The 23,902-nt window shown below is 44.2% G+C and overlaps 1 protein-coding gene across 5 annotated transcripts in view; it reads right to left on the reverse strand.

Annotated features, from left to right (window-relative positions):
• Window positions 1–23,902, reverse strand: part of LHFPL2 (LHFPL tetraspan subfamily member 2) — a 152,822-nt gene that overhangs the window by 55,104 nt on the left and 73,816 nt on the right. For 4 of the 5 annotated variants that reach the window (XR_008666743.1, XM_055342212.1, XM_055342214.1 and 1 more), the window contains one exon: window positions 23,198–23,255. The gene's annotated coding sequence lies outside the window, so the exon portion shown is untranslated. Of the gene's footprint in view, window positions 1–11,590; window positions 11,674–23,197; window positions 23,256–23,902 lie in introns of those variants that run through there. The other variant, XR_008666744.1, reaches the window with a different exon arrangement.

Below are 23,902 nucleotides of genomic sequence, written 5' to 3' on the forward strand. Positions count from 1 at the left end.
CCCTCTGCACTGTCCTCTGGGGTAGGAATGAGGCGTTGCAGTCCCCGGGGGTCTCTGGACAAGCTGGCCGCATCAGCGGCCGAGGGTGGGGGCCGGCAGGATAGAGACGTGCAACCGCGAGGCCAAGCAGGGCATCTTTCTTACCCCGACTCACTTCTACACAAACCAGCCAACTTAAAAAAAAAAAAAAAAAGTCATTAGTGTTTCCATATGCCTCCCTTTGAAGTTATAAGACATATTTTTAAATTCCCTTCCAACCCACATACAACTCTCACTTTTCTGATCTCACAACACACTTGGTTAGGACCACACATTTTAGCATTTAATGCTCTCTCAATATTTCCTATAGACTGTAGGACTCTCCAGAAAAACTCTAAGTGGACTCTAAGGTGATTAGCACAATGCGTGGCAAACAGAAGGCACTTTTTTTTTTAAAGTATTCATACGTGCATACACATATACAACAATTTCTTTTTCAGGCAAAACAATAAATCTTTTTGCATTTATTTTGCACTAGCAAAGTGCTAAGCAATGTAACAAAATATATGCCATGCCCATCAATACCCATTTCCTTGTGTGCTAGGAGACATGTTTTGTGTTAACTAAACTATGAAATGGAACTTTTCCAGTTTTCTTTGGTAATGTTTGAATGCATAATAAATGTAAAGGGACTGAATTAGGTCACTGCCTTGTTTGTTTCCTTAAAAAGAGACTGGTGATGATCTCTGGGCTGCAGCATTTCATCTGCCAACGCTGCAAAAATGACAGAAGAAACGTGCTATGTCTTTCTAAAAACAATGGTTTCCATGTTAGTTCGTCTTTCCAGGTCTAATGTCTCGGTCACTGATTTCAACAGGCCACAGACCTTGGTCTTGGCCATCCTTTTTAGAAACCATGATGGCTTCTCATTCACAGCCTGTGGCATGCAGAGGGCCTGGTGGCCACTAGCAGGGACTGGGTGGAAGAGAACCACACTGGTCGTGTTCAGTCTCCCTAAGATGGGGAGAAAATAGAGGTGCTGGGACCATCGCTGGCACCTGTGTCCATGGCATTTATTGGTGCTGCTGCTGCTCCACAACCAGCTTTGACTCCTGAGTGGCACATCAAAACAGCTACAAAGTTCACTGTCTTAATGGCAGCCCTGGACAACAGCTCCTCTTCCGTGGGGCAGACAACAGTCTCATTGAGGCGGCTCTCTGGGGTGGATCTGGAGTGATCTGCTTGTCTGAACAAACCTCACAGCCCTGCCAGGCAGCTGTCACCTTGCTATGGGGACACAGAAGTTGTCATCCCACCCTTGGCCCTTAGCAGTAAGGAAACCCCTGTGTTTTTGGTGAGGAAGGGATGCTGACCTCTAACATCACCAGAAGGAATCATGAAAATGTTCCGGGCAGAGCCTGAGGTCTCCAGGAGGGAAAAAGGCAGGAGTATTAGTAGTGAGAACAAAGGAGGAGAAAACCCCTTACCTGCCAGGGAGAGGAAGTATGTTCCTTAAAACACTACTTGACAGATGGATCACCTTGAGCAGCAGCCTCACCTCCCCAACCATCCCCCACCCCGACCTCAGGCCTAATTTGCATGGCACTTGCTCTCCAGACAGATGCTAAATCAGCTACTTTGAAATGAGTTGTCTAATGGGACCTCTCAGGTGGCAGGTAGTGAAGGTGAGGAAACTTTGGGAACTGGAGCGGGCAGGAACTTCCAAGTATCCGTTGATAACAAAACACGAACATACTGACCGAAGACCCAAAGGCCCTGTGAGTGCTTCTTCTGTAGTTTCTCATCCGAGAACCCCCAGTGCAGTGGCGAGATGTGGGAGCCCACTGAAGGACATTATAGGGCTCCTATTTCAAATGTAATTGCTGCCTGTAGAAACCACTTCACATTTACTATCGTAGGGAGAACACAGAGGCAGCAGCCCACGGCTGTCACACGCCCCTGGACCCATGGCTGGGCCAGTCATGGAGCCCTTGGGAAAGGGTGGGGGTCCTCCTTCATAAACTCTTGCACTAAGACCAGCCTGACAGCCGATAAATTAGTGAAACAGATTCTGGGGACCCAGTAACACTTAAATGGGGAGAAAACATAAAAAAACAAACCCACAGCAAACAATACTGTGCTGCAAAGCCCACACAAAAGAGAACTTTCCTTCAGACTTGGATCACAGGAAAATGGCAATAATCAAGGCAGCACCAGGTGCCTGGGTCCCTACACAGGTGAGGGCAGTCATTGGCTTGTGGCCACCTAGCCTATAAACGGTAGAAGCCTTAACCACTAAGGCTACGTTAAACTAAAAGAAAAGGGGGGTGGGAAGCATCCCCGTTGAAAAACTGCATTTCTGTAGTAAAAATAACATCAGGGTGCTTGGAGTTTGACTTATGACAGGGGTCCTCTTTAGAAGGGAAGCCACCTGTAACTCCAGAATCCTTAAGCTACAGAAATGTAATAGCTCCGTGACCTTTAGATTTTTTTTTTTTAAACCATTGTTAGTTAAGCTTTTGTCCAACTACCTCTGCGTCCTTGGGAAATAAATTCTTCCGCATTGTGTGATGGCTCTGATTTGCCATCAGGAAAAGAAAAGTGAACCATGTCTAAGGGAGCCCACATCACCCCAGAGCATGCTTTTTCCAGTAGGGTCTCTCGGGAGGCTCAGGTTTCGGAGTGGCAAACACGGCCGCGGGCCCAGCAGGACAGTCCTCACGGTGCTACCAAACCCCCTTGCCTGTGTCCCTCCGTGGAATCTACCGGCCAAGGGTGCTTGCGAAGGCTTCCTGGGACTTCCAGGGATTACCCTGCCAGGCTCCGCCAGGCTCCGGCTGTGCGTGCACTGAACACAGCTCGGCCTTCCCTGCTCCTCTCAGGGCTCCAGGCAGGTGGGCTGCCCGCAGGTGCCCACCTCAGCACCGTGGGCTCCGCATCCTCCACCCGCACATGGCCACCTGCCATCTGTCCTTCAAGGTCTAGCTCCAATGACGTCTCTTCCCTGGAGCCTTTCCTTTCAGACCATCCGCTCCCACCAAAAGGGACCAGTCATTACCTGTACTCCTTCAAGAGCACAGCACTTTCCATAGCATGGGGCACCTGAGAGAACATCCTTCCTCCCTTACTGGAGAGCCCCACACACTCTGGAGCCCTGCATTCTCACTGGACTCACTATCACATGGCCACAGGGCTGCACATCAGTGTCTGCTCAGTAAGTGCCTATGGGAACCACCCCAGAGCCCTGTTTCTGCCCTAGGGGGAGCGGCAAGTGTCCAAGACCTCGCTGGGGCAGGCCCCGGGATGGCACTGGGATGGTAGTCTCCCATCCTTCCTTCACCACCCCTCTGAGAGGATCGAGAACAGCAGGATGGTCATGGGCGCAGCCTTGTCCCTGAGACACAGTCCTCAGACCCCAGGCCTGGCCCCCCGGATGCAGGGGGAGAAAGAGCCTTTCCTCAGCCAGAGAGTCATCTTCAGATACATTCAGCTGGAGGCCTGAAAGAGACAGGGAGGTGTGCATGGTGCCAAGTAGGACCAAGCATGCGGGGGATCGGGGCGAGGCATGAAGCCTCTGCTGTAGGTGCACCAAAGCCAGAAAAGGTGACTGGGTGCAGGGCTGGTGGGGCGGGGGGTGGGGGGAGGTTGGGGGGGCGGGATGGGGAGAGTCTTTCAGAACCTTTGGTTGTATTGTCTCTTGCAATTCCAGGCTGGGATGCTAAGGGCAGACCCACCTCCAGTGGGCCAGGCTGGCTGCGAGCACTCTGCCCTGGCTCTTGCAAGGGGCTGAGAAGGCCGCACAGCTGACGGATCTGGGACCAGGCTGGGAAGGCCTGAGGGTGGCTCAGGAAATTCACTGAGCACCCACCAGTGCTGTGAGAGCCATGAGAGAGAGACGCTTGACTTGCCCACGGAGTCTCCTGTTCTCAGCTCCGTGCAGCCCCTTGGGTGGCTCTCTTCTAGACGTTGTGCAATTCCCTTACTTGAAGCCCACAAGCTGTGAGGGCCTCATGTCCAGCCTGCTGCAGGGCAGGGACCATGTGTGTCTCCCCTAGGCAACATCACAACCGCCCAGAGCATCTGGTGCACATGGTGGATGCCTGGTAGTGACCGGCTGAATGACTCCTCTGCGGTAAAACAGAGCTCGGACTCTTGCTTTGGAACCGTCAGAGGTGGCACATTTTGAACACAAAGTACAGTGAGCAAATCCATCTCTCCATTCCTGGACTTACGGAGTAGGGGACGGGGTAGGCATAGCAAACCTCCAGATCAAAGTCCAAAGCTGTTTTCTTATAGGGCTACCATTTCTCAGAGAAAAACTAGCCAGGAAAACAAACCTCTGTTAGGATTTCTGTCAACAGGATGAGTATGCATGCTGTTTGAATCCTCAAGTCACTGATGCACGCAGATGCCGTGAGGATCTGCAGCTCTGCTGATCACAGCAGTTTCAGAGTGGTTTGTTCTGGCGGGGCCAGGCCACCTTGGTGGGGAAGTCAGGCCAATGGCGGAGAAGGGTGCCAGAAAGTCCGGGGCCATTTTCTGGCACGGGCACGCACACCTCCCCCCGCCACCCCTCCCCCTGCAGAACACAAACACAAAGACACAACCACCGGACTGCTTGAGCAGGCATTTGACTGCCTCTTAGTCTGCTTTTCAATAACTGGGTCAGACCCGAGCTTTTCTTTCTTGTCTTCCCTTTTTTAAAAGAAAACATTCCCTAACCAAAATATGGAATTCATCTGCATTATAATCCCAAGTGGAGAGCAGACTCATTTCCTCCAGATCTGTGTCTCACGCACGCCCACTCACTCTTGTTTCTCATGGACAGTGAATGGAAATACTCCCCTGTAGAAATCTCAGCCGCCCTCTTGGAAACAGATGTTTTGGAAACCCTTGACAAGCTGCCTGTCACTGTGAAGCGGATCACACACTTTCACAGCCCGTTGGGTCTGACGCTTCTGCACGCCCAACTCCAACATGACTTGCAAGATCTCAGAGATCTATTAGATGAGGTCAGAAAGAACTCTGTAGTCTAGCAGCTTTTCCTCCATGTCCCCTTTCACCAACACTCTCCATCAGGAGGCCACTTCTAAGGCCCTATTTCAGCAAAGTCTCTGTCATCTGCCACAGAATCAAGCATGCGATTTCTCGGGCACGTCTCTGTCAAGATCGGGTATGGTCCAACCCTTCGATGAAAATGTTACTTTCAGGAAGTGAGCCAGGCACTTGGGAGAGAAAATGAACTTTTGTAAGCCACCGGGGTACTGTTCATAAATTTCTGCTAGGCAAATGGGGCCCTTGTGGCCTCAAAGAGTTATTGCTCAACACTTCCTAAGCACCCACATAAGTTCATATTTCTCCTCGAGGGCCTCACTTGCTCCAGGAGAGAAATGCACGACAAGCTTTCGTCTTGTTTAAAACTAGTTTGACGCATGGAGGCAGATCATTCGAGCCACCTGGATGTGCTGTGAAATCGTTTCTCAAACAGTTCCAGCTTTTCAAATGCACCTATAAAAACAAAACTAAATGCCTATTAAATTCACTCTTTACTGGACCTACTTTGCTCCAGATTCAACTGACCAGAGAGTTTAGCAGTACCTAACACACTTGCTCGGACAATCTGGTTATTGGCCAGAGTAAGGAATAGGTTCATGCACATTTGGAAGGCCATGAACTAGGTCAAGAGCAGACATTCAAAAAGAGACCTTGCCTTACTCGGCTTTTGCTAAGGCCCCGTACGGAGGATAAACTAGAGAAGCTAAGAAATCAGAGAAAAGCATCCAAATTTAAAAACTTAAAACTAGGGAGACATTATTCCCATCTGCCTTAGCAATGGGCATCAACAGTTCTGACTTCTTTCTTTTTTTCTTTTTTACAGATTATTTATTTATTCATGAGAGACACACACAGAGAGGTAGAGACATAGAGGGAGAAGAAGGCTCCTCGCAGGGAGCCCGATGAGGGACTCGATCCCCCGACTGGGATCACGCCCTGAGCTGAAGGCAGATGCTCAACTGCTGAGCCATCCAGGCCTCCCAACAGTTCTGATTTCTACTGCACCAATAAAACTTCGCATGACTGTCTGTGAGCCATTAAATCCAGGCACAGACACACTTCTAAGGCTGTACATGCCTGCTTAGTATTAGTACACACTGTTAAGATTAGATTATTGGCTCCTTTCTCTACATTCTTTTCTCTGTCAATGAGGATTATTTACGTGTAACACCAAATTTCAATTTTATATGAAGTGAACATTGAGTGGAATGACCATAAAGTCATAATTATGATTACAAAAAAGACATTTTCTCAAACTAGATATCCTTAGGTACTCCATTCACCAAGTTCATTAGGAGGAAAAAAATATACATACATAATACACCTACACAAATGCACGCACGCGCACGCAAAGATAAAAAAAAGGAATTAACAGAGAAAGGCAATATAGTGAAATATTTAAGGACATAAACTCTAGCTCTAGTGACCCATGCTCAGCTCCATCACTTTAGCAGCTGGGTGACCTTGGGCAAATTAGTCTCTGAGCCTCAATTTCTCCATGTGTGAAATGGGGATAACAGAACCTACATTTCCTAACATGGATGAGGCATCTTGAGGCACAACATCCAGCAAATGGAAAGCTCCCAAAAAGTGGTTGCTTTTATCATGTAATTCTTACTAACCTCAACTCCAGGACTCACTGGGGCTTGCAAACTTGAGAATAACACAATCTGGCAGTCACCTGCACATATGACCAGAATTGGCCTCTTGTTCACCATGCCACTTAGAAGTCACAGTCTACACGTTTTGTTTACACAAAGAGTTTCCTGATGACACAGAAATATCTATTTGTTTAGTTCTTTGCTTTTTGCTGCTTCCAAATGTCTGTGGATTGATCTATGTGGATCCCAGAAATGTAATTGTTAGTTGCTTGGCTAAAGAGGCTTCTCTCTGTGTTTGTTTTTACTAGATGTCAGTTCTCTGAACCTGTGGTTTGCAGACTTTCTTTTTGAACATGGAACACTATTTATTAAACAGAACCTGACAAGCAACCCTTCGATGCGTATATGAAACAGACAGAAGCAAAGCCAGTACTGACTATAAAATAAGGAGTTGACAAGGGCCACCTTGCTCCCATGACCACCATCACCTCCAAGTAGCCTCTCGAATGGCCCTAGGAACTGGAGCAACTGCAGCACGCTGTGGAAGATGCTTAGAAAAACAACGATCTAAACCACTATTCCAATTTGGATCTCATAGCCTATAAACACCACATGGCCTGAACTTGAGTCTCATTGGTGAGCTCCTGCTTTTCATCTCCTAGCTCCATCAGTAACAACAAAGGCAGAGACCCACAAAACCACCAGCCCTTGCTTACTAAACGTTCCTAACATGACTGTGGTCTGTGCAGATACACAGACTCTTACTCTCTTTGTTTTACTAACTGTACACTGAGCTACAGCAACTCCCCAGAAGAAATGCCGTAGGACCACAGTGTTCACATGACTGTGCCAACCAGCATGTACCATGTAAGTTACCATTATTACTGGCTTCTGGAGGAGCCATGTCCTAATTACGCTTTGTCCCACCCTTTAGTCCGTGACGTATAAACCAAGGTCAATCCAATCTAGTAAAGGCTCAAAAGAATGTTGGAAACATTTTAAAAGAATATGCCCCTCTCATGGTGAAATATATACCCTTACAGTGCTCAGAAAGTACCACAGCATTTCCACACATATGAAATGTTACAGGGATGAAAAAATTAGAGAGAAATTCAGAGTAGGGGAATCAGAATGCTGAAACAGCTGGAGAAAGTCATCACTTCAGAAAGTGCCAAGACCAGGAAGCAGGCCCCTCCTCCTCAGTTTAACTGCTGCTCAGCGGAAGCATGACATAGCTTTAACTGTGGGAAGGCAAGAGGTGGAGGGAGACTAGCTCAGGGTGGTCTGAGGGAGACCAGCCAGGGGTGATGAGGCTGGAGCCAACCAACAAAGGACCCCCACCAATAGTGAGGAAAATATTTCCTCCGCAGAACAAGCTGCTCCATCTCCCAAGGGAATGGCTGGAAGCCTCCCGGCCTGAGTCATTCGGAAACAGATTTTACAAACCGCTCCAGAGTATCCCGGGGGAATGATCAGGCCATGACGGAGGAAGAGGCTTCATGACCAAGTGGGTCTTTTCCAGCTCCAACTCCCATGATTCCCAGAACCTTTTGCTTCTTCCCAACTCACTGCGGCCGGTGTGGCCGTAGCATGACTGTCACGATCCTCCCATGTGAGCCTGTTAAGGCCTGGGCATAGCTCCTGATGTGGCCACTGTCTGAGACCTCTCAGCTGTGATAGTGAGCCTGCGGTCCCGGCTTCTGTGTCAACAGGCCCACCTGGCTGCAGGACACCGAGAAGATGGTGGGTGTAATAGCCAAGGACGGACAGCTGATGGGCCGGGGCACTCAGCAATCAGGCCTCAGCCAGGGGCGCTGCCCCCGGCCTCTTGCACTTCCACATCTCACTGGGGCTTCACCATCTGCTAATCAGATTTGCTCCTGGGAGCCGGTAGTAATTAAACCTGCTGTGTGGCTGGAACACTGGCAAGGCCTCCCCTCCCTGCAGCTGGCCAGCGAGCGGAGCAGATGGGCCACGTCCAAAGCCATGTCTACTTGAATCTAATTATTAGGCTGGAAGAATGAGCCCTAAGTGACCCTGGTCACCTCAGAGATAGCGTCCGACAGGCCCTGGGAACACATCGCCGACAGCAGTGCGGGGATCGCTACAACTTCTCCATCAGTCCCTTTCCCCTTCTTCCCGGGGCAGCATTAGCACCACCCATGCTGGCTCGCTCACACTGGGACTGGGTACTGTTTTCTGGTGCTGTTAATCATATGCCAAATACATTTTTTTCTTGACATTTTTTTCACATGACTCAGGTTTCTAGAAAATCCCTGTGCAGAAATTTCATTTTAAGCCAGAAAAGCCTCATAGAAAGTATCTGATTAGATAAACAGCCATATTTTTTTGTCTCCAGTTTTTAACTGGGTGCTACTGTTAAGTCAGTGTCCCTGTTAACTACTGCTGTGTAACAAAGCTCCTCAAAATTTAGTGGCTTAGGGACGCCTGGGTGGCTCAGCAGTTGATGTCTGCCCTCAGCTCAAGGCGTGATCCCGGGGTCCTGGGATCAAGTCCCACATGGGGCTCCCTGGAGGGAGCCTGCCTCTCCCTCTGCCTGTGTCTCTGCCTCTCTCTCTGTGTCTCATGAATAAATAAATAAAATCTTTTAAAAAAAAATTAGTAGCTTAAAAGAACGATTTATTATTTCTCATGATACCATGTGTCATCTGAGCAGTTCCTCTGCTGGTTCTGCCCTAGCTCCTGGACACACTGCTCTCAGCTGGGTCAGCTATGCTGGAAGGCCCACTATGGTTTCATCCACACATCTGGCAGTTAATGCTGTCGCTGATGGGGCCCTGTGGCTCTCCTCCCTGAGGCTCTCCTCCATGAGCAGGAGGGCTGGATGAGAAGAGCAAAAAATGATTTGTGATGGCTTCAAACCTACCACACGTCAGCATCTCCCCAGTGTGTCGGAGTGACATGAGGTCTGGACAATGATCACAGGTGTTCTTCGACCAACGGGGTCCCAGAACACATGCTGAATCCTACATCCCAACCCTTGAAAAGCCGCGGTACACATTAAGGTCTCTGAAAAGTACCACAATAAAAATAAATTCTGCTTAACAATGAACAAATAAGTTTATAGAAACCAAAAAAGACTACTTTGCTGTAACACTATTTTGGAAAGCTTGGTCACGAGTCCTGAATTTGGGGAATAGGTCTAGTGTTGCATGCTTTCATTTTGATGATCTATGCAACATCCCAGAAATGTCACATATGTTTCCAGAACACCTTCTAATATGTGGAAGTGGCACCACTACTGCGAGTCCTGAGGTGGGGTTATAAAACTAAAAATCACCACAGTTGTCTCTCAGGTCACTAGACATGAATAAACTTTCACTCAGAAGCATCTTGATTAGCCCTAGGAAACTTCCTTAAAAGTCATATACACAAAGGTTTGGAGGTTTTTTTCTTCAGATATAATATTTTTGAGCATTGACATTAGTATTGTTGAATGAACATTTACTCTGACTAAATAAATTGGAAATTCAGTGAAAATAGCATAGCCAATAGTAGAGCAGAGGCCAAAGGCTAGTCTTCCACCGAAGCTGATGAAGAACTCCTCTACTTCTTACTTGCCTATTAGTCACCAACCTATACCCTCCCATAAATCCATACCCTCCCTATAATTTTCTGCTCCATCAGAAAGGAAAAGCTCATCCGTCTCAAAACCAGGTTCTCCATCGGCAGCTTTCAGTAGCAATGGTACAGGAAAAGTTGGTCTAGTGCTCTGGTCATGAGACCACAACGGTCCAACAGTGAGTAAAGATCCAGTGGGCTGGGCCAGGTCAAATCACGACCATTGAGACACATGCACTCACAAGACCAGGAACAAAGGCAGTCTCCTCAAGAACCACCGCTCTGCACCTGGAGGACAGTGAACAGGAAAGGCACACTGCAACGCTGGAGGCTAAACACAAAACGGAAAAACATACCCTACTTACCTTCATATTTTCTTGTCTGTAGGAGAGTTACTGACAAGGGGTAGAGAGAAGAATCTATGCATCTGACTGCTAGAGGTTTCTTGAGTTGATTATTCTTACATACATTCACTAAAGGACAGTGATCCACCCAAAGACACACAGCTGTCAGGGGTTAATTTACTAAATCGGACTCAAGATATCTCACTATTTCTTTCTTTGGCATCAAAAACTTGTAAGTCTTTGTCTTATGCTGTGAAATCATCAGGGAAACATCTCCTGGAAGCCTGAATGCAGTTCCAAAGGGTGGGATAAAGTGAGTCTACAGACAAATGGGGGAATTCCATGGGAAAAAACACTCCATGTGTGATAAAAGAGGAAGCAGAAATTCCTAAGGGAGAAAGGATCGTGAGCACACTGGTCAGTCTAAGACATAAACAAGGTGACTGGCTGAAGGAGCTCTAAAGCACAGCCACCGGAGAACCTTTGTGAGGGTGGATGAACCACATGCGATCTTGAATTTAAGCAGCAAGAGGTCAGTCCAAGGATCTGGTGAGATGGTAATGGCCAACTTCCTCAGGGTTCCTGGAGATGTGTCTGGGAGTCAGCTGGAGCTCCTGCTCCTGATCTCCCCTGAGAAATGATCCCAGGATGTGGGCACCACATCGAGTGCTCTTTCCCTCTGCCAAGGTAGCTACTCCGTTAGAAACAAAGGACAAAAATGACAACTGAGAGATTCAGCTGGGAAATGGGAGAAAACCTGCAGCTGGCTTACTATTTGGTTCTCTTCCTCAAGCCACGTACTGAGGGATTCTAAGAGCAGGTGTGCCCCTGAGGCACGGCCACAAGCACCACCATGCTAATGCTGTGACACAACTAGAGCAGAGATGGGAGGAAATCTGGGGAAAACAAGGACAAACAATTCTATATTCTTTTATATATAGCTAGGTATTTCCAGAAATATAGGACACTTGGGCACGTCAGGGTGATAGAAAATACACGGCAAAGAGGGGACAAGTACTATACCTTACAGGTAATGCTGGCCACCTGCATGAAGCATGTCACTGTCCCCATCCACAAGGCAGCCCCCTGCCATACGGATCACTGACCAGCTGCTAAACACAAAACATTAATTTCACTGCCAAAGGCTGCATCTGTGGACCTCTGAACCCCATGCAGGTTGTACAAGCTCCATTCACCATCCTAAGTTAGTTCTACGATTGGCAGGATATTTGCTGGGAAAACTGGAGGGAACAGAAGTGGTCCGGCTGTAAATGCCATCTGCCTACTGGCGGTGCAGGAGAGACAGGGAAGGCAGTGGCCAGGCCCTGAGGACGTGGACAAGCTGGCTTCTCCTGCCCATCACCACTCACCGCTCCCTGACCACACTCGGCACTTCCAGTCCCCTTGCCTCCACCCCGACCGGGATGCCACGGTCTTCCTTCACGCCTTATGGAAACTGAGTCATCTTTAAGGCCCAACGCAAATGTCACAGCTCCAGAATGCCCTCCCCAAATGTCAGAATTAATTGTTCTGTCTTCTGTCCCCAATACTATCAGTTTATCACAGAAGCAGTAACTTCTCTGCTTGTCTTCTCAAGGCTGGACTGGGAACTCATTGAGGACAGGGACACCGTCCTACTCTTCACTGCTCCACCGTCACACAACAGGTCTGAATGGTGAGATACCAGACAGCTTCAAGGTTTTATCCACTCATCCCCTAAATGACACCAATAGAGCAGCCAATAGGATATTAGAGGATAATTTCCATTTCAAGATGTGTCCTCAAGACTGTTGTGTAACAGAGAGGAATCAGAAAATAACAGAAGGGTTCTTTCTGAGGTGCACTAAACAGCTTGGATTCCATCTTCTTTCCCTCCCCAGGAATTCCCCAAAGCAGTGTAGATGGCTCTATTCAGACTTGGCTGGCCACAGATTTCCGTCAGATTTTTGTTTTCTTCCAGATCTGAGTGCATGGAAAAAACACTGTAATTTCCTTGTGGGCCTATTATAATTCTATAGGCTAATTAGCAACGAGGAAACCTCAGCCCTGTAAGAAGCCCTGACAATCCAGTTGTTTGGTTACTGTGAAGTCTTACCAGCTTTTTACTGAGATACGATGTGTGATTTTAGGGTCAACATCTAGACAAACTCTCTGAGATCGTCCCTACATCCTCCCTTCTCCATTTCAGGATTAGTGGTATCAAATTCTCAGTATTTTAAATTCACTTTATATCTATCAAACACTGATAAAATGAATATGCTACTAGCAATCTCTCTGCATGTGCTTTGTTTCTGAGGCCCTGAGACGTCTCCAAGTGAACTTGTCTATCACAGTCAAAAATGCTAAAGCAGTGCGCTCAGCAGGCATCATCAGTACCCCCATGCATACGTCTCATATCCCTTGGGTGCACGCTTACAGCAAGCACCCATGACCGGCACCCAGGCAGACAGCAGGCCTTACACGCTGGCCTCAAGAGCAGCCACCAATCAGTGACGGATGTGAGGTGGAGGTGACCTCTCTCCCAGCTTGCTGGGGCCTCCAATGGGCTGGTTCTGAAGGATGCCTCCTAAAATTCACCAGGGATTCAGGCCCAGGTGCCCACAGCAGGGACTTGCTCAAAATCATCTCTTTATTGCCTTTCATCTCCTGGCTAGCTCACATACCTATTCCCTTACCAATGTTCTCCAGGATTACCTCACAAACAACCTATGTGTGCTTGAATCCTAGTCACAGGATCGGGTCTAGGGGAAGCCAATTTAAGAAAAGTCCCAATACTGAAGCAACCTGATAACCAATATGGGAAGGCAGACGTACAGGGACACCTTATACTCAAGTATAGTGAATATTCACAGTAAATAAAACACTGTCATGGCATATTCATGCTGAAGAATCTTTCTGTGTCACAGTCATAATGAGCCGGACAGCCTCAGGAAGTGAACAGAGCTGTCTTAAATCTCTGGGAATTAGTGTGTTATATGTGTTCTAAAAACAGACAGGATCAGTGGCTGTTTCCAACTTCCATGGCATTAAATTTCCTTTTATTCTTCCCAGCACCATATTTCCATAAGCCCTGGAAAAACGTACCCCTGGGGAAGGATACTTTGCTATCTTAATAAAGTCTTTCAATCCTTAGGAGACAATTCACCATATTTCATTCTCAAAAATATTAATTTTACTCCCCCAAAGAATCTTATGAAAATATTTGTATTTCTTGCCTGAGTTCCCTGGGAGGTGAAGTTGAAAAGCTAGCTAATAAAGGATAACTCCAATATTACAAAAAACAATACATATTGCAATATGGAAATAATTAAGATCCAAAGGAAAAAATGTCAAGCCCTCAAATCAAAAGCCCTTTAGCTAGAAAGTAATGTCTAGGGGCTCTCGTTTGACTAATATGTATTAGACATTATTCGAGGCATACTTTGTTTTAAAACAAACAAGTAGGTACCAAATTCAAGTTTCTACAAAAGGCAAATTCATGGATGAGGATTCACTTCATACAAAAAATTCACAAATATCCCATTAAAATACTATGTCCTGCAAAATACCAATTTTATTTTAGAGAAACCTGATTTTTTTTTTTTAAGATGATATCTAATTGGGAAAACACACATTCATTCCTTCTAGGAGTGTGGCGTGGACCAGGGCAGGAAGAACAGGGATGTAGATGAAGCATTATGAAGGAGGGAGAACTCATAGGTCTTCATGTTACCCCTGGAATGTGGGCAGTGAGGTGAAGAGGGGTCTCAAGATGTTGCTCAGGTATCTGGCTTGGTAGATGGACGGTAGTCCTTTTTGCTAAGAGACAGAATTGAGGCCACAGAGCCAGGGAGAGAGAAGGAATGAGTTCATTTTGCGGCACAATGCATTCTGAGTCCCAGTGGGACACCAGGGGAAGACCTGTAACGAGCGGGTGGCTATCTGGGCCTGTAGCCTAGAGAAGGGGTTCGGTCTGAGGAGGTCTGGCCCACGAGTGGCAGCTGAAGTCATGGGGTGAGTCAGATAATTTGGAGAATGCAAGGAAGAAAAGGAAAAAAGGGAGAAGAGGACTCCCTGGAAACAATGATAAGAAGAGGAAAGTAAGCTAAGCAGTCTGAGAAGAAACACCAGGGAGAAGCAAGTATGAATGACTTCATGGGGTCGGTGAACACTGAGCCAGGGTGTGTGTTTATTGTGAGTATTCTATCAACGTGAGCTATACTGTGTCTGCCCTGCACAGGCAGAGGGGAAGGAGAAGTACCTGGGCAGGAGGCAGGGTGATGACGGGGGTGCCCACAAGGTCTGGTGCTCACTGGATACAGCTGACTTTGCAGATGCTGACAGCCCTGACCAAAAAGTCACATTAGAACCTCCAAGTGTATTCTCTTTGGCACTTCCACACCTATTTTCATCTCAAATACAGGATAATTTTGTATACAATTAACTATTACTGAGAGTACAATATGTGCAAAGTTATGCATCTCAATAAACCTTTCTAGGAAAATGGGTCAAAATTATAAACATCACAAAAGTCATAAATAAATGACAATTTCACCTGAAAGGACTTAATGAAATAAAAAGAAAATACGGGTGGCTGTTCTGTTGATGAAAAACATTCAATTTCATTAAGTAATAAAAACAGCAAGAATTAAAATAAGGTGCCATTCTTACTTCCCAAACTGGCAAGGATTTGGGTCCTTGGGGATCCTTATGGTGTGCTAAAACAAGCACTCTCTTTTACTGCCAGAGCCCAACTTTCCTGGATATATTTTTAAAACTGAACAAATATCTATAAGAGGACAATCAATGTTTATATTCAATGATTTTTAAAAATGTCAAATGTCAAAAAATAGAAAGTTAAGATGATTTACATATTTATCATAGATATAATTTTCAACCAGTGAAATACTTTAACAAGAAACATCTAATGATAGAGGGGATATGAATATAGTACCCTATAAAACAAAAAATTAACTGTAAAGTTGTATACAAAGTAAGCACTCAATTATGTAAAGAAAAGTATGTACAAAAAGAGACATTTTTTGGAGTGTGGCCACTAGATTGGCCCTAAGGAGACTGGTTTTCTTTTCTCCTGCATGTGTATACTTTTCTGTTTGAACCTGGATTATTTTGATGATTGGTAGAAAACACACATAAACATCTTCTGGCAACTCTAGTCCAGCAATAATAGTATATAAGAGTTGTTGCTCAGCTTCACAAGCCTACCAGTGTCTAAGGCACTGGGGAAAATAGGTGTGAGCTTTGGGCAGCTAAAGAACGACCTATACTTTGAGGTGTACTGATCACATAAATATGCAAGCATACTAGCAACTAAAGAAAAATAGAATTCCTTTAGGTTTGCCCAAGTGACCTTCTCTACTACAACTACCCTTATACCAAAATGCCTGACAGTTTCCAGGAGAGACTTACATGTACCTGCCATAGGGTGTAAGTGGCCAGTAAGCTGGCCCCCCTGAGTATGACTAAGAATGAGAAGTCCATGAAAGCAGTTGACTAGCATGCCAGGCTGGCTGTGTCCTTCCAGTCCAAAACCAGCCCATGAATATTAGGAGAAAAATGGATTGAACTTCAACTGAATTAGGAACACAGTTAGAGAATGAAGCAGGAAAAAGAAATGTGTTGATGAGGCAACAAGACAGGAACCAGCTCTTGCAGATTAGTCACACTAGATTTCTAAAGTGAATTCTCAGTCATATTTGCCTTCATTACATGAAAGAGATGACCTAAGCTGTGAGTTAATGACAGGAAGAGCCCATTTCCTAACACAACTTGGCTGCGTATATAGAATAATTTGGATCAAAATCAGGTACATTTCTAAGTCCATCTGAGCTTGCCAATTAGCTCTTAAGAGTTTTTCACAGGCTGTTCTGGGCTGGTAACATAAGGTACAGAGATGGGGGGCCAATCCCATCCTTACAGCTTGCCTGGCACCCTAGCCCTCTGAGATGTGGTGAGCAGCTAGCTGGTGGCTCTGGGGAGGCTGGCATCTTGAAGGACAGACAGGACCACTGTATGACTAGTGGTTCCCGCCGGTACTAGAGCACAGAAAGGGAAAAGATTACAAAAACTTTATTTTGGCTTTTGAATGACTCCAGAAAGGATTGTAGATTAAATCAACATTTAATTCAAAAGAAGCCAGCTTTTGTTAGAAAGTCAGCATGAAATTTCAAAGAGCAGATTGGGTGTTTATGGGGGCAAGATCTCAGAACTTGAGAGCTATACTACACTGCCTTCTTTGGTGGTTATGGTTTGACATGAGAAATGATCAAGATAGATACAGCTCTGACTTAGCTACGTTAACAAGCTTCGTGTAAAAGCATACATGTCATCTTACAGTGACCGCGAGGGAGACCTCTATACCATCCCAATGCATATTCATTCAGATGAGGTGTGTTCAGCACCTTCCTTTCAAGGAGCAATTTACAAAGTGGATCGTGGAGGCGAAAAAGCTTTTTATGTAAGGATCGAGGCATTTCTTTGTGTAGGTGGAATGACAAGAGGAGTACCCAACTGGAACCAAATCTAGCCTTTTTTGCACAGACTTTAGCATTTGATCATAACAAAACTGAAATGAGATCCAGAACATCCTTGTGGACTTGTTCCGTCAGATGGAGGACCTGAATTCTCTGTGGAATAATTCATCAGAGAGGTCCAGAATTCACAGGAAGATGGATACTCTCACCACATCAGCACTGAGAAGAGCTCCGTGCCACATGGGGGAGCATAAGAACCCCCAACTTTACCCATCCTCTCCCAAACAGATAACTTTTTCTACTTCTCAAAAGAAATGAGGCCAGTACATGAGAATTCTCTTAACACCCATTCCTCATACTTGAAGCTTACTTATGGCAAAACTACTCCTATCCAGAGAGCTGTCCCAGCTCCCATCCAAAGCTAACCCGGGACTATGCTTCATTCGGTTAGCTGCAGCCTTGCCCATCTGACCCTCCAAAGCCACCCTCTTCACCCACCTAGTTCCTTGCCAGCAACACTTTCTACCTGGTATCTTAGCCTCTGGTCAATCTGCTAGCCATGGTGCCTTCCAAATGTCTAACCTTGCTCCTCTGCTGAAAAGAGCCTGTGTGGCTTCCCAAATTATAAATGGGCCACACTCCTAAACTCCCTTATAAACTGGAAGTTAAACTTAAGCCTACATTCACTCCTTCAACTATCCAACATTTAGTGAGCATTTAGCATACGACAGATACTGTGCTGTGCTGCCCATAAGGTGCCCAAAGTAGAGCTCTCTTCAGAGGATGCCATAAAACTAGCTCTACAGTCTAACCACAGACACAGACATTTATCTTCCGTCCATTCAACCGATATTCACTGAGCACCTACTGTGCATCAGACATTGTAGTGGACACTGATGATATAATAAAAGACTCAGACCAGCCCTCAGAAGTTCAGTCTACCAGAGGAAGCAACTTTTCATTCTGTCTCTGCTGAGAAGAATCCTCAGCACTCTCCTGTCAAATGGCACAGGTCTAGCCAAAACTTATCAGAAAAAAGGCAAGCTGTCAACATGTAAGTAACAAAGCAGAAAAAGAACTGCTTTCACTTTAAGTCTTCAATATATCCAATTACTTTGACTTGCTTTTTTAAAGTCTTGAAAACCACAATCTTATTTTTATTTTATTTTATCGTTTTCCTATCCAGATACTATATATTTAATTCAATTTACCCTCAGTAAAGGAGGAAGATTATTACACCCTCCCCTATTAACGGCTTCCAAACTACTGGTGGGAATGAATTCTATACTCTATTCCTGGAACTTAAAAACCTCAATGTCAAAACAGTTAAACTCCATGCAAAGAAAAGCCACTTTTTGGTGGCTAAAGATTCTTTATGAAAATGTGGTAATGGCTTGCATTCAATACAGAAATATCAATTCCTGGAGAGAACAATAGTGGAAAGTAAACTTTCTGATTCCTTTACTTCGTCTGGGAAAGTACAAGGATGGCAATGTATTTGCCATGTTTATCAAAGGCATGTGGTGTCACAGATCAAGTACACACAATGGAAGAATGTTGATAAGGAAAGTGGCTGGTGTTTGTTGGCACCAACTACCCAGGGACAGAATCAGAACTTAGGAAAACTCACCACCATCACCATCAGCCAGCCAGGACTCAAACCCAGACCAGCATGATTCCAAGTCAAATACTCTTCCCCCACCTCTGAGAATATACTTCAGTGTCACGTGGGGCATGAATGAGAAACAAAAACACTGATGATCCTAACTGTATCATCTTCTCATGTTTCATACATACATTGGCAACAACTAAGCATCTAGCGAGCCATCATTTCTTTGAGAATATATCTCTGTATTACTGGTACCATAGTAAGAAGAGAGTACTAATTCACTATAGGTAGTTATCCAGTTCCCCTGGACGACAGTTCCTAAACTGATCTCCTGGGACATGTCAAAATATGACCCTGGGGTCATGGTATCTGCATCAAATGTCAGAATTAACAATCATCAAGGAAACAGAATATTTAGCTGAAAAGTAGTGCTTGGATTCATATTCTGGTAGATAGTGTTTCCCTTGGCCCATTTCAGAAGAAAGTGGAAGAGAAAGGTCTACGGCAAAGACATCAAAATTGAGCCTCGGGTCATATTACATAAGGAGGCACATCAGCTATGTGCCTTTTTTTTTTCAATTCTGAATATTTAAAAATATCCTCTAAAAAAATAAAATAAAAATAAAAAAATAAAATAAAAATATCCTCTAAAAAATAAAATAAAATAAAATAGAGATTTATTCCTCTAAACTACAGACTGTGAACAAACACTTTAAAAGGAGAAAAAACATCATTTTCACAATCTTCACGAAGATTGGAAAAAACTGTGTTTTACTTAATAAATTAGAAATTACCCTATTCTTGGGGGATCCCTGGGTGGCTCAGCGGTTTGACGTCTGCCTTTGGCCCAGGGTGTGATCCTGGAGTCCCGGGATCGAGTCCCACATCGGGCTTCTTGCCTAGAGTCTGCTTCTCCCTCTGCCTATGTCTCTGCCTCTCTCTCTCTGTGTGTCTCTCATGAATAAATAAATAAATAAAATCTTAAAAAAAAAAGAAATTATTCTTTCAGGGATCTTCTAAAGCATCTCTGTCTAATGGAAATATTATGTGAGCCATGTATGGCATTTAAAAATTTTAGTAGAGGGGCACCTCGGTGGCTCAGTGGTTGAGAGTCTGCCTTTGGCTCAGGTCATGATCCTAGGGTACCGGGATCAAGTTCTGCATCAGGCTTCCCAGAGGAAGCCTGCTTCTCCCTCTGCCTATCTCTCTGCCTCTCTCTCTGTGTCTCTCATGAATAAATAAATAAAATCTTTTAAAAAGTAAGTAAATAAAATAAAATAAAAATAAAATAAAACTTTTAGTAGAAATATTTAAAAGGAGGAAATTAATTTTCTCTATATATCCCAAATATTATAATTTTAACATATAATCAATATATATAAAAAGTATTAAAAGTATTTTACATCCTTTTTTCCTAACACTAAAACTTCAAAATCTGCTGTGTACTTTGCACTTAATGTACATCTCAATTCAGCTACTAAGTTTTCATCAGAAATATTTGACCTGATTAAACCATATAAAGTGTACAGTTGAAAAAATAGATCTGCCTGCCCAAGTTGCCTCAAATATGCTTACAAGTTTTCCAATAACTGAAGTGACATTCAGTTCTAAATTTTCAATGAATCAAAATTAAATAAAATTAAAACTTCAGTGCCTCAGTCACACTAGCCATGATCCAAATGCTCAACAGCCATCTGAGGAGGGTGGCTACCACAATGGGCAGTGCAAGGCTAGAGTTCTCATTTCACTCATTTGGTCAATTCTAGCAAGAATTCCCCCAGATGGGGAAAGATTCATTTATTCATGAATAGAAAACCAAAGAAGACCAACTCCCAATGCCTCACCCTTCTGATGAGGTAGTCCCACATTGCAGAATAAGGTCATTCTCCATTCATTCTGGAAAAAGATGATCCTTCCTGATCTAAATAATGTAACATCATATAAAAAGCTCAATAATCCAAAGTACAAACTCAAGATATTTTAAAACCATGGATATTTTTTCAAGTCAAATCCTCTGCATCCCTTCTTTTGTCCTGCTGAATTTATGAGCATATTTATTGAGATTCACTAGGTGCTAGTTCCATATGCTGCACTCTACACACAATACATCATTTAATCTCACAGCAATCCTGTGAGACAGGTGAGAGCCAGGGAGGGTGTTAATAACTTGTTCAAGGTCATACACCTAATTATAAGGTGTAGAGCTGGGACTCAAGCCCAGAAAGTCTGACTAGATTTTTTTTTTTAAAACCTGCCCAATAGAAGCCCCTAATACCTAATACCTAATACCAACCACATACCCTAAACTCACACTTTTCAAAGATTTCTCCAGAGCAGGCAGGGCTGAACAGAGCGGGTACTACAGCTTGCCACTCTATCAGTGAGGCATAGGAGGCACCTGGCACAGCACTTCCTCCATCCTAACCCAGGGCTCCTTCCAAGGGCCCTGATGTCAGGAGGACACACAGGAGGTACTTGTCGCTGCTATCTTTGCCTCACTGAATCCTCCAAAGCACTCTGGGAGGAAGGGGTATTCACACATAAGGAGAGGGGAGTTCCATCAGGCAAAGGAACATGCCTTAGGTCACACAGCCAACTGGCACCATACCTGGGATCCCAACCCAGGTAGTGTCCAGCAGAGATGGACTCTCAGCCTAGGACCACCTGATGACAAGGCTCTCCTTAGACTGCAATGACTCTTTGTTCAAGAGAAACCTATTCAACAAGTTGATATGCTGTGAGTTGTCAGATTTCTTCATAATTCACATACTGTTATTTCAGAAAAGCCACTCTTGTGTCTAAGTCAAGTTTTATTGCATTTCTATGGGATGAATTCATAATTAAAAAAAAAAAAGACCAAGTGAATTTTATCTGGCTAAATCGTCAGAGAGGGGGATTTCAAGGATGAACATGACTTAGCTCCTGAAGACACTGGCAGAATGGAATTGGCTACTCCCTAGAGCTGGATTAAACAGGCCAGCCTGGCAGTGATCCAGGGTGACAACCCACAAAGGGGGACTAAATCATCACTGGAATACATGGGAAATATGGAGCCAGTTAACTCGGGTTCACATGCGACTCCTTACATAATGGACAAAATGGCAATTGGACCTGTTTCCGCTCAAATAGACAGTGCCTGGGATTAGAAATAAACACACTCCTCACCAGCACAGATCTGGCTCTGTGGAGAATATTTCTCCTCATAGAACTGTATGAGTGAAAACAGGCCTCACTACCAACCTCAACGTCCCCTGGCTGACAGGCATCTGAAAGTCTGGACCTGAGCGATGCACGGCAGAGTGTTACTATTAATCAAATTTTAAACAGGCTTATGAACACCTGCTTCAGAAAAATCACATGTAATAAATCCCTTATTTTCAACATACAGGAAAAGATATATGTTTTTTATTAATAGTCTTTAGTAATAGAAAATCAGCTTCACCTACTCCCAGTAAATAAATATGGAACAGTTATTTAAGGATTGTCAGTTTGATAAGGTGCCAATGATTAACCTTCACAAGACACCACCAACCTGGGTCAGCCCTGGCTTTCCCATGAGAAGGAACTTTGCTCAAATAATTTTATAACTCACAAGTGTTTACAGTTCCCATTAAAAAAAAGAAGAAGAAAAGAAAAAGAAAAGAACCCAAGTTGCTTAATCTAACCCAAGCAGTAGTAGCTGTTAGAACACTTTAATAACATATTAGAAATCAATAGTTTAATTCATGATATAAGGGCAATTTTTCCTTCCCCAGAATCTGTAATCTAAAAAGATCACCCTTCCACAAATGAGATGGTGTCTGTGAAAACATTCTGTGAACTCACTGCATACGGCAGAGCCTCCAGGAGAGAGTGCCAGTGGGTCCCAAATCCAACCCACATACTGGCCCCCTTAGCCTGAGTCACACCCTCCAGCTCCTTACAAGGCTTCTAGAGAATTGAGTTGAATACTGTCTGCTTTTTTAGAGTCAGAAATGGATCAAAGTCTTTCAAAACAATTATTTAATTGATCTCCTGAATGCACACCGTAGGAGATTACTCAACCCCTATTATTATTACTAACATTTTCCAAAAGTGACCTTTATAAATCAGAATCTATAGACTCCATCATACATCACCTATTAGTCAACTGTTTGCAACTTTTATTTAGGCAATTCCTCTACCTGAGCTGTCATCAAGTAATAAAACTGGGTAATTTGAATTGGTCATCTCTACTTCCCCTTTCACAGAAAAATGGTAACAAATGGTGAAACGGTCCACAGAGACTCAAAAGGAAAGACAACATAGAGTCAGCTATGTGCATTAAAAAGAGCTATAAAATTTGTTTACGAATGGTGACAGAACCTTTACAGGGTCTTTGACAACATTTGTGTGTGCTCATCCAAGAGATATTTCTAACCAAAAAACCCCCAAAACAATAACAAAAACTAGTATTACCATTCAAGGTCCAAAAGTTTGAAACACTGCACCTCTTTCAAGAAGTAATTTGCTACCTACCTGGAAAGTGTATCCATAGAATTATTATAGCAAGGGTATCTGATTTCAACTACTTACCTATTTTATCTGCAGGAATGCTGGGAAGTCTCAATGAACAATCTCAGAAAAATGCCACCTGGAGAAACCAATTGGAAAAAAACTTAGATTTTTTTTTTTTTAATGTGAAGAAGACTTAGCATACAATTTTTATGTCTCATTAATAGGTGATGTTTCAAATATTGGCCCCCAGGCAGCATGTAGTTAGTTCAACTTGCACTAGAACATAGCCACCTATTATTCTTGGGAACACTGATGTACTAACACAGGATTCAAACCAGTGATAAACCAGAAAAAAGAGGAGAGCAGTGGGGGAAGTGCAGCCCATCAACGTGCACCTTATTACATCCTTTCCTTTCCCCTCACAAAGAGACCAACTTGAAAACACAAGACATGTCCTTGAGGGCACTTTATAAATAGTCTTAAAAGGCTCAAATAATCCTGAAACAAAGTAAGAATGAAATATATAATTGTGAATGAGGAAACTACCCTGGCCTTACTCTATATCCTTTTTGGTTACTCTGTTAACTTTTTTTTAAAGCTAAACTCACAAGGATATCCAAGATTGGAGAAAGGGAAAAATGGTCATTACAACTCTAACACAGTTAACATAGGAATCAAGAGATAAGAATTTATTAAATGATCAGTTTATTCAGAAATCAAGTATTTCTTTTGGTGTTCCCAAAGCCTTCTGGTAATCTTAGAAAATTATAAGTCTATTAATAT

The sequence above is a fragment of the Nyctereutes procyonoides genome, unplaced genomic scaffold (genome assembly GCF_905146905.1).
Source record: "Nyctereutes procyonoides isolate TBG_1078 unplaced genomic scaffold, NYPRO_anot_genome, whole genome shotgun sequence".
NCBI classification, from domain to species: Eukaryota; Metazoa; Chordata; class Mammalia; order Carnivora; family Canidae; genus Nyctereutes; species Nyctereutes procyonoides.